This window comes from Nycticebus coucang, chromosome 19 (genome assembly GCF_027406575.1).
Source record: "Nycticebus coucang isolate mNycCou1 chromosome 19, mNycCou1.pri, whole genome shotgun sequence".
Taxonomy (NCBI): Eukaryota; Metazoa; Chordata; class Mammalia; order Primates; family Lorisidae; genus Nycticebus; species Nycticebus coucang.
Window position 1 is genome coordinate 3957718 of NC_069798.1, and position 11647 is coordinate 3969364.

Here is an 11647-nt window from a genome sequence, read left to right on the forward strand (position 1 = left end):
GCTTTTTATAAGGTTTGGCTTTAAAATATATGCAGATATGGGGGCAGGGTGCTGTGGCTCACACATGTAATCCTAGCACTTTGGGAAGCAAAGGTGAGTGGATTGCTTGAGCTCATGAGTTTGAGACCAGCCTGAGCAAGAGCGAGACCCTGTTTCTAAAATTAAAAAAAAATCTTATATATTTATAAAAATGCATATATAAATATAAATATACATTTATATATTTAAATATATATATTTTTAAATATATAAATATATATGTTAATATACATTTTAAATATATAAATATATATATTTTCTTGTGGCAGCTGCCTGTAGTTCCAGCTACTCGGGAAGTTGAGGCAAGGGAATCACTTGAGCCCAAGAGTCTGAGGTTGCTGTGAGCTGGACACCACAGCACTCAACTGAGGGTGACAAAGTGAGACTCCGTCCTAAAATAAATGAATGAATAAAATTATATGCAGATATCATAATCACTGAAGAATTTGGCAAAGATTCTTTTTTTCTATTTCTAGTAATTTTTTTGGTAAAGATTTGTTTTATTTCTACTGAGGAAGAGAGAAGGATAAATAGAACTGTTTTCCAATTTGCTCTTCACTGTATACATATATACGCCAAAAATACTCCAACAAAGAAAAAAAAAACCAAAAAAACCCAAGAATCAAAACCGAAAACACCCTCAAACTGCACTAATACTTCATGTTTTGACCAAAAGAACAGATCCTGGGAGGAAGTGCAAAATGCAAAATCAAATGACAAAAAAAAATGCTGAACAAACAGCATTATTTTTTTGTTTGTTTTGTTTTTTGAGACAGAGTCTCACTGTGTTGTCCTTGGTAGAGTATCATGGCATCACAGTTTGCCGCAACCTCAAACTCCTGGGCTTAAGTGATTCTCTTGCCTCAGCCTCCCAAGTAGCTGGGACTTACAGGTACCCACAACAACACCTGGATATTTTTTTTGCTGTTGTTGTTGCAGTTGTCATTGTTGTTTTAGCAGGCTCAGGCTGGGTTTGAACCTGCCAACCTCAGTGTGTGTAGCCAGCGCCCTACCCACTGAGCTACAGGCACCGCCCAAACAACGTTAGTAACACACAAAATATTTATATTACTGAACTAGTGACACATGATGTTCTCCATGTCTGTAAAACTTTGGAATCACATAGCTGATTTGTTAAATCTAGTCCATGAGAGCTTCCAAAAACAGGAAAAATTTTTAGTTAGCTTCATACTTTGATGCCTCATCAAAGTTTTCTACAAAATCTGGAATATCATCATCCTCCCCATCAATGTCTCCCAGGTTTGCTGCTTTGCTATCCAATACTTGCCGTGGGAACCGCACAGCTAACTTCTGAAGGCTTGTTAAGCTGTCAGCACCAAGCTGACTTCCTATTTTGGGAAGACTTCTGTGATTGGTTTAGCTTCTCCGTGACCGATAATTACCAAGGTGTTAGCAGAGAGGGAAGCTTGGACTTTGGGATTGTTCAAATGAACAACTGTCCCATCATCTTTAATCATGTTCGCAAAGTGATCATACCTCTTCCATACCAGCTATATTGTTCACAGCCAGTTTTTAAAGAGAACTCTGAAGCTTTTAGTCATCAGCTGTAGCTGCTCTAGGTACCTTCTTCTTTCTGTAAGCTGTACCCTTGCCCCCTATCCGGACCTGAGCCTGAAGTTTGGCTAACTTTTCTTGATTCATGCTGTTGGTAAATCTGAAGCAGGGAGGGTCCTCCAACACCAGCACGTGGCAAGAGCCAGCTCTGTTTCTAGACTTTAACACAGATACAGCCTTGCTGTAAAACCAATTCTAGGAACATGTGGATCAGCACAAAGGATATGGTTCAATACAGCATCCTGGACTGGTAAAGAAGCCCTACTGAGCAGTGCCTTCACTGGAAAATGAACCACCCGAGGACTCTCATCTCATTAGTGAGAGTTTAAGTCATTAGCCTATAGAAGAAAACACATTTTTGTGCAGAAATTCAGCTGTGAGTTTGTGTTTGTACCTTGGTTTTTTAGCACCTGCTTAACAAATTAAAAAAAAAAAAAGAATAAAACACACAGTCTTTAGTAGACAGCCCCCACAATGTGAACAAGGTCCGATTTCAATTCTTCATTTGCACTGATCGAGGCTGTCAGACACCTTAACTTAGAGCCCCAATCCAGTGGCCAACAGGAGAGAAAGAAGCAGAGATGAAAGAAAACTCTTCAAAAATTCTGTTTAGAAAATCTCCTCTTTCTGAGAGGTTGTGTGCTTTGCATGTTTAAAGAAGCTATCTTTTGAGAGGTACTATGATTTGAATGTGCCCCTCTAGAATTCACTTTGAACTTACTCCATTCATGACAGTATTAAGGGTGAGGCCTTTGGGATGTGATTAAGTCATGAGGGCTTTCCTCTAAACACAGACTAGTGTTTACAAAGCCCCAGAGGGCACTAGCAGAGGCCCTTTTGCCTTCTGTCCATTCTGTCATGTGAGCACACAGCATTCATTCATGCCGTCCAGAGGATGCAGCAACAAGGCGCTCTCTTGGAAGAGGAGACCAGGCCCAAACTAGACACCGCACCCACTGGGGCCTTGCTGTCAGAGTTCCCTGCAACCAGAACTGACGGGAAGTTAATTTCTATTGTTTATAAAGTACCAGGTCTGCTATTTTGTCATGGCAGTAAAAACAAACTGAGACAGGGGGATATTTTCAGACCCTGAAAACTTGACCAATCCTATCTCCAATCTGAGTTTTTCTTCAAAGTGCTTTCTCCTTCTCTCAACGTAAATCTTTCTCAGGCAGAGAGCTGTATGTTGTGTTGATGCTATCGGGGTCTATTTCCGAAACTCCCAGTATCTTATGGTGTCTGCAGGTGAGATGGGCTATGACAGTGGGCACTTGGAGTGACATCGTCCAGGTTCATGCGGGCATCCATCGTGGTTTCTGCGTATCATTATTGTAAATAGAAATTGAGGCTAGGCATGCTGGCTCACACTTAGCTCTTTGGGAGGCGATGGGGGGAGTATTGCTTGAGACCAGGAGTTCCAGACCAGTCTGGGCTACCTAGTGAGACCCTGTCTCTACAAAAATAAATTAAAGAAAAAAGAAATTGAAGCTCAAACCCCATTCCATTTCCTACAACTGCAGTTGTACCCATAGGCCTTGAGGTTCTCTTCCTGCTGTCCTGGAGCTCTGAGGGTGTTGTCAGAGGACAGGGAGAAGGCCAGTCAGGGTCTTTGATAGCAGCAGCAGCAAGAGCTTAAACACACCTCTTTCATTTTTTGCAATATACTTTTTGTGTGTTTTTAGTAAAAGGAATCTAATATTTTGATAAAATTCAGGTCTATTTTGCTCCCAATTGTCTACCTACAAACAATCCCTGGTAATATCCTTTAGTACGTGATTCTCTTTGCTATGTATGTGTGTAACCATCATTAATATGTAATGTTCTTTTTATTTATTTATTTTTATTGTTAAATCATAGCCGTGTACATTAGTGCAATCAAGGGGTACAGTATGCTGGTTTCATATACAATCTGAAATATTCTCATCAAACTGTTCAACGTAGCCTTCATGGCATTTTCTTAGTTATTGTATGTAGACATTTGTATTCTGCATTTAGAAAGTTTCGCCTGAACCCATTCTAAGATGCACCGTAGGTGTGGCCCCACCCATTACCCTCCCTCCACCATAACCTCCCCCCTCCCTTCCCCTTCCTTGGCCCTTTCCCCATAGTCTTGTGCTATAGTTGGGTTATAGCCTGCATGTGAAAGCTATAATTTAGCTTCATAGTAGGGCTGAGTACATTGGATACTTTTTCTTCCATTCCTGAGATACTTTGCTAAGAAGAATATGTTCCAGCTCCATCGTGTAAACATGAAAGAGGTAAAGTCTCCATCTTCCTTTAAGGCTGCATAATATTCCATAGTATACATGTACTACAATTTGCTAGTCCATTTGTGGGTCGATGGGCACTTGGGCTTCTTCCATGACTTAGCAATTATGAATTGGGCTGCAATAAACATTCTGGTACAGATGTCTGTTATATTGTGATTTTTGGTCTTCTGGGTAAAGGAATTATAGGATTGAATGGCAGGTCTATTTTTAGGTCTCTAAGTATTCTCCAAACATCCTTCCAGAGGGAACGTATTAGTGTGCATTCCCACCAGCAGTGTAGAAGTGTGCCCTTTTCTCCACATCCACGCCAACATCTCTAGTTTTGGGATTTTGTTATGTGGGCTACTCTTACTGGGGTTAGGTGATATCTCAAAGTGGTTTTGATTTGCATTTCTCTGATGATTAAGGATGATGTGTTTTTTCATGTGTTTGTAGATCGTGCATCTGTCTTCTTTAGAGAAGTTCAAGTTCCTTGCCCACCCTGAAATGGGATCACGTGTTCTTTTTTTTTTTTTTTTTTTGGCCAGGGATGGGTTTGAACCCGCCACCTCTGGCATATGGGACCGGCGCCCTACTCCTTGAGCCACAGGCGCCGCCCGGGATCACGTGTTCTTTTCTTGCTAATACGTTTGAGTTCTCTGTGGATTCTGGTTATTAGACCTTTATCGAAGGTATAACCTGCAAATATTTTCTCCCATTCTGAGGGCTGTCTGCTTGCTTTACTTACTATGTTCTTGGCTGTGCAGAAGCTTTTTAGTTTGATCAGGTCCCCGTAATGTATTTTTGATACTGCTTCAATTGCATGGGGAGTCCTCCTCATAAAATATTCACCCAGGCCGATTCCTTCAACAGTTTTCCCTGCACTTTCTTCAAGTATTTTTATAGTTTCATGTCTTAAGTTTAAATCTTTTATCCAGTGAGACTCTATCTTAGTTAATGGTGAAAGGTGTGGGTCCAGTTTCAGTCTTTTACAGATCGCCAGCCAGTTCACCCAGCACCATTTGTTAAATAGGGAATCTTTTCCCCACTGAATGTTTTTAATTGGCTTGTCAAAGATCAAATAACGGTAAATAGCTGGATTCATCTCTTGGTTCTCTATCTGTTCCAGACATCTATTTCTCTGTTTTTGTGCCAGTACCATGCTGTTTTGATCACTCTCGATTTCTAGTACAGTCTCAGGTCTGGTAGCATGATTCCTCCTGCTGTATTTTTATTTCTGAGTAACGTTTTGGCTATTCGAGATTTTTTCTGATTCCATATAAAACAAAGTATTATTTTTTCAAGATCTTTAAAATATGACAATGGAGCTTTAATAGGAATTGCATTAAAATTATATATTGCTTTGGGTAGTATAGACATTTTAACAATGTTGATTCTTCCCAGCCATGAGCATGGTATGTTTTTTCATTTGTTAACATCTTCAGCCATTTCTTTTCTTAAAGTTTCATAGTTCTCTTTGTAGAGATCTTTCACATCCTTTGTTAGGTATACTCCCAAATATTTCATCTTCTTTGGCACTACTGTGAAAGGAATAGAGTCCTTGACTATTTTTTTGGCTTGGTTATTGTTGGTATATATAAAGGCTACAGATTTATGGGTATTGATTTTGTAACCTGAGACATTGCTATATTCCTTGATCACTTCTAAAAGTTTTGTAGTAGAATCCCTAGTGTTTTCCAGATATACGATCATATCATCTGCGAAGAGTGAAAGTTTGATCTCTTCTGACCCTATGTGGATACCCTTGATCGCCTTTTCTTCCCTAATTGCAATGGCTAAAACTTCCATTACAATGTTAAAGAGCAATGGAGACAATGGGCAACCTTGCCTGGTTCCTGATCTAAGTGGAAATGATTTCAATTTAACTCCATTCAGTACGATATTGGCTGTGGGTTTGCTGTAGATGGCCTCTATTAGTTTAAGAAATGTCCCTTCTATACCAATTTTCTTAAGGGTTCTGATCATGAAACGATGCTGGATATTATCAAAAGCTTTTTCTGCGTCAATTGAGAGAATCATATGGTGTTTATTTTTTAGTTTGTTTATGTGCTGAATTACATTTATAGATTTACATATATTGAACCAGCCTTGAGACCCTGGGATAAATCCCCCTTGGTTGCAGTGTATAATTTTTTTGATGTGTTGTTGGATTCTGTTTGTTAGGATCTTATTGAGTATTTTAGCATCAATATTCATTAGTGATATTGGTCTGTAATTTTCTTTTTTTTCTTGGGTCTTTCCCGGTTTGGGGATCAAGGTGATGTTTGCTTCGTAGAATGTGTTGGGTAATATTCCTTCTTTTTGTATATTTTGGAAGAGGTTTAGTAATATAGGTACTAGTTCTTCTTTAAAGGTTTGGCAGAATTGTGACATAAAGCCATCTGGTCCTGGGCTTTTCTTTTTAGGGAGATTTTGTATAGTTGATGCTATTTCAGAACGTGATATAGTCCTGTTCAACATTTCCACTTCATTCTGGCTAAGTCTTGGTAGGTGGCGTACTTCCAGGTATTGGTCGATTTCTTTCAGATTTTCATATTTGTGAGAGTAGAGTTTCTTGTAGTATTCGTTAAGGATTTTTTGAATTTCTGAGGGGTCTGTTGTTATTTCATCATCACCATTTCTGATTGATGAAATTAGAGATTTTACTCTTTTTTTTCCTGGTTAGGTTGGCCAAAGGTTTATCTATTTTATTGATCTTTTCAAAAAACCAACTTTTGGATTTATTGATCTGTTGTATAATTCTTTTGTTTTCAATTTCATTTAATTCTGCTCTGATTTTGGTTATTTCTTTTCTTCTGCTGGGTTTGGGGTTGGAGTGTTCTTCCTTTTCCAGTTGCTTGAGATGTCCCATTAAGTTATTAACTTCCTCTCTTTCCGTTATCTTGAGGTAGGCTTGCAGTGCTATAAATTTCCCTCTTAGGACTGCCTTTGCAGTATCCCAGAGGTTCTGGTAATTCGTGTCTTGATTGTTGTTTTGTTCCAAAAATTTGGAACAAAATTAAGATTTTTGTTAAATCTTTAACAAATTAACAAATTTTTTAAATCTTAACAAATTAAGATTTCCTTCTTAATCTCATCTATAACCCATCTATCCTTCAGCATAAGGTTGTTTAGCTTCCATGTTTTTGTATGGGTATGCAGATTCCTGTTGTTATTGAGTTCAACTTTTATTCCATGATGGTCTGAGAGATGCAAGGAATAATTTCTATTTTTTAAAATTTGATGAGGTTAGATTTGTGGCCTAGGATGTGATCGATTTTGGAGTATGTTCCATGGGCTGATGAGAAAAATGTGTATTCAGTTTTGTTGGGATGAAATGTTCTATAGATGTCTGTTAAGTCCTGATGTTGAATGGTTAAGTTTAAATCTAAAATTTCTTCACTTGCTCCATTCTGTTACTGAGGGATTCTACTGTGTTTCTCAGATCTTTGAGGGCTGCAACTTCTTGTCTCAATGTGTCAAAATCTTTGGTCATTTGGCCTTTGAATTCGTTGAATTCTTTAGATATCTTTTGGGTTAGTGCTTGGAATTCTAATTTGATCTTATTTGCTATCCAAATTCTGAATTCGATTTCTGACATCTCAGCTATTTGTTTGTGCATGGGATCTTGTGCTGTGTTTGCCCCATTGATCCTTGGGGGAGTTGATCTACTCTGATTACTCATATTGCCAGAGTTTTTCTGTTGATTTCACCTCATGATTGTTTTTCACCTTTGCCTCTGGCTGTCCTCAGAGTTGGGGAGGTGTCTCTCCAAGATTAGACCCCAGTGGGATCACTCTATTGTTGCTGGATCTTTTTAGGGAGTGACCTTGTGTATCTCCTCTGGGGCTGCCCCAGCCAGGGAGTTCTGGTTGTGGAAGCAGCTCCGGAGTGTGACACACCCGGATGCAGCAACAGGGCTGCCGGTGGTGCACACGGTTCTGGGAGTGCCTGGTGCCCAGTGACTTTGGCACAGAAGGCCCAAGGCTCCAGCAGTCTCTGACCAGGAGAAGGACTCCGTGCAGAGGCAGGGAGGGCTCGGGAGGGCATGCGGCTACCAGAGTTCCTGGCCAGATGAGCAGGCCGGTGTGGAGGCAGGGAGGGTACAGGAGGGAGGATGCGGGGTTGCATGCCTCCCGAAGTTCCTGGTCACGGGGGCATCAGCGCAGCTCACCGAGGTCTGGGTGGGCGCCGATCACGGTCGCAGCGCAGTTCTTACAGAGGTCCAGGCAGGCGCCAATGGCGGTCGTGGTGCAGTTCTTGTGGAGGTCTGGGCCGGGCAGCTCTTACCGAGGTCCAGGCGGGCGCTCAATGATATATTTTCTTTTGTTACTTTGTATACATCTGGCGGTGGTGGCAGCTGCAGGCCCAGAGCTCATCTGTGCGCGTTCTGAACGCTGGCTGCGGGAGCCACAACCTGTATGGTCTTTATACAAGTTTTATCAGACTCTATAAAGTTTTGTTTTTTGAGACAGAGTCTCACTCTATGCCCTGGGTAGAGTGCTATGGTGTCATAGCTCACAGCAACCTCAAACTCTTGGGCTCAAGCAATTCTCCTGCCTCAGTCTCCCTAGTAGCTGGGACTACAGGTGCCCACCACAATGCCCAGCTAATTTTTTCTATTTTCAGTAAAGACAGGGTCTCATTCTTGCTCAGGCTGGTCTGGAACTCCTGAGCTCTGGTAATCCACCCTCCTTGGCTTCCCAGAGTGCTAGGATTACAGGCATGAGCCACTGTGCCTGGCCCAAAGGTATGTTTTTGTGATCTATGTTAGTAATGTGAGTACCTGGAGACCTGGTGCATGTTTTAATGTCCATGGGAATATACACTTTCTTTTTCTTTTTTTTTTTTTTATTAACTCATAGCTGTGTACATCGATATATTCATGGGGCATCATTCACTAGCTTCACAGACCGTTTACCAAGTTTCACATATATCCTTGTATATACACTTTATTTTTCATTTCCTAGTTGATGAACTTCTGGATAGTTTCCTACTCTTTGTGGACGTCTTCTGTGCACACATTTGCAAGTTTCTCCAGAAGAGGACTTTCTGGCTTATAAGGAACATCCATTTTTAGTTTTACTAAATATCAGTAATTTCCTATCAAAATGGCGGTACTAATTTTCACTTCCACTTAAGTTCCTATTTTGTACATCCTTTCCAATGTCTCATACTCTCTGGAGATAACGTATTGTGGAAATCTGATGAATATACAACGGCATCTCATTTTAATTTGTATTTTTCTAGTTATAGCGAGGTTGAGTATAGTTTTTGTGAAATGAGGAATACCCACATTACTTTCATTTGGAGACTTTGTAGAAAGAAGTCATTTATTATATTTCACCACTATGAAGGAACAGAGGGCCTGGGTAGGGTGGCTCACACCTGTAACCCTAGCATTCCGGGAGGCTGAGGCCAGAGGATTGCTTGAGGCCGGGAGTTCGAGACCAGCCTGAGCAAGAGTAAGACCACGTCTCTACTAAAAATAGAAAAATTAGCCAGGCGTGTTAGTGCATACCTTTAGTGACAGCTACTAGGGAAGCTGAAGCAGGAGGATCACTTTTGCCCAGGAGTTTGAAGTTGCAGTGAGGATACCACTGCACTCTAGCCCAGGTGGCAAAGTGAGACTCTGTCTCAAAAAAGAAGGAAGGAAGGAAGGAAGCAGTCTTTCCTTTGTACATGAATACCATCTTTCAGGATGGTAATACTTAACATGATTCACGAACTTAAGAAATTCATAGCTGAATTCTTCTTTGGATGGGTACATTAAAAGACATTTGATTTATGAATTTATAAAAATCATCTTGCGGAGACAGTATTTATCAGCATTTAGGATGAGAGGCTTATTTTCTGCCTTTGGGTCCACTTTGATGTCACATCAACACTGAGGAAGTGACTCAGCTATTACAGAGACATCCTATACTACATATGATAGGGATTTTTGCAAATGTACAAAGTCAGTGCTCATTTCTGTTCCAAGGTGGTTTAATACTTTGAAAGATTAGACTATTCAGTGTAGAGTTCAGTTATAAATTGCGGTTCTGTATGAAGAGGTTTGGCAGAGTTGTCTCAGTTGTATATCTCCCTCTTTTGACACAGCCTAAAACCAAATAGGCAGAAAAGGAAACAATGACCAAAAAGCACAGCCAGTGTGTTGATGGGACTGAATTCACGCAGCAGGGATGGTGGATCAGTGCAGCTCCAGGCGAACCTGGGTGACGTCTTTTCAAGGCACATGCAATTTATCCAGGCTCTGGTGAGCTCCAAATTCTCCTTGATCGCTGTTACCGTAATTTTCAAGGCCCCCTTGCTGCTCAATCCAAAATTCACCCAGGCTGCTAAACTGTTCTCCTATTTTAACACATTACGGTTAGACAGCTGTTTCCCTGGAGAACACTCCCAAGGAGTAAAGAGAATACTGCTCATACGGGTGCTTTTGAATCAATTTCAAAAGGTTTTTAGCAGGCAAAAATTTTCCACTGTGTGGTTATTTTCGTCTCATCTGAAAGACACTGTGGTTTTCGGCGGGCGTGTTGCTGCTGCTGCAGTCATTTTTACCTGACCTCTTTCTCTAAACAGGCAGAAGACGGGGCTGAACTCGACTTTCATGAAAGCCGCTCTGCCGCCTAAGCAGAACTAACACTGTTAGAAGAGCATACAAGTTGTAATTTTCAAAAATCCATAAGCCAGCAGTTTCTTTTAACCACAGTGGGTTCCCCCCGCCCCGCTCATTCTGCTGATACAGCAGCATTGGTGTGCACGGCAAAGCTTTAGCTTTCTGCTCTAATTTGCTGTTCTTCTGATGAGAATTGTGCATTTCAGGACATTTTGCTTCGGGTGTTAAGCGTCGCACATCCAGCTGGATTTTAGGTTTCTAAAGACACGGACCCCTCTTCCCGCCCTCCCTTAAATCCATCTCTTTTGTAGGATCCAATACCCTCTTCTATTGTAGGTGCTCAATTACTGCATATTGAAGGAATGTGTGAGGGAATCAATAAGTGAATGAACTGATATTTCCAGTCTCCTATTTTCTGAACTTAACAGTGGAAACTGGCTGGGATCCGTTTTAATCATAGAGGAGGGTCTGTGGCAATGTAGAAATAAAAAGATGACGATAAGAAATGAAGATGCAATAAATACAGAAATATATTTATGTCTTACAATATGTGTAATGGGAAATAAGGATGAGACTAAGAACCAATTCCACAGGTGAACGATTCAGTGGTTTAGATGTGTAAATGAATATATGGAACACATGGTGTGTGATATATGTGTATATATATATATATATATATATTTTTTTTTTTTTTTTGTGGTTTTTGGTCGGGGCTGGATTTGAACCTGCCACCTCCGGCATATGGGATCGGTGCCCTACTCCTTGAGCCACAGGCGCCACCCATGATATATGTATATATTATATATGTGCATATATGTGTGTTGGTGGGTGTATGAGTTTGTCTGTATATGTGTATATATACTTTAAAGAATTTAGACAGGTGCTCTGCCTCATACCTGTAATTCCAGCACTTTGGGAGGCCAAGGTGAGAGGATTACTTTAGGCCAGGAGTTTGAGACCAGCCAAGGCAACATAGTAAGGCTTCATCTCTTAAAAAAAAGTAATAAGAAGAAAAGTTAGCCAGATATGACAGTATGAGCCCATAGTCCCATTTACTCAGGAAGCTGAGGCGGGAGGATCACTTGAGCTTAGGAGTTGGAGGCTGCAGTGAGCTATGATCATGCCACTGCCCTCCAGCCAGGGTGACAGAGCAAGACCTCATCTT

General features: G+C 40.8%; 1 pseudogene; it reads right to left on the reverse strand.

Annotated features, from left to right (window-relative positions):
- Positions 1 to 1215: 1215 nt before the first annotated feature.
- LOC128572069 (transcription factor BTF3 homolog 4-like) lies at positions 1216 to 1754 on the reverse strand (annotated as a pseudogene).
- Positions 1755 to 11647: the final 9893 nt, after the last annotated feature.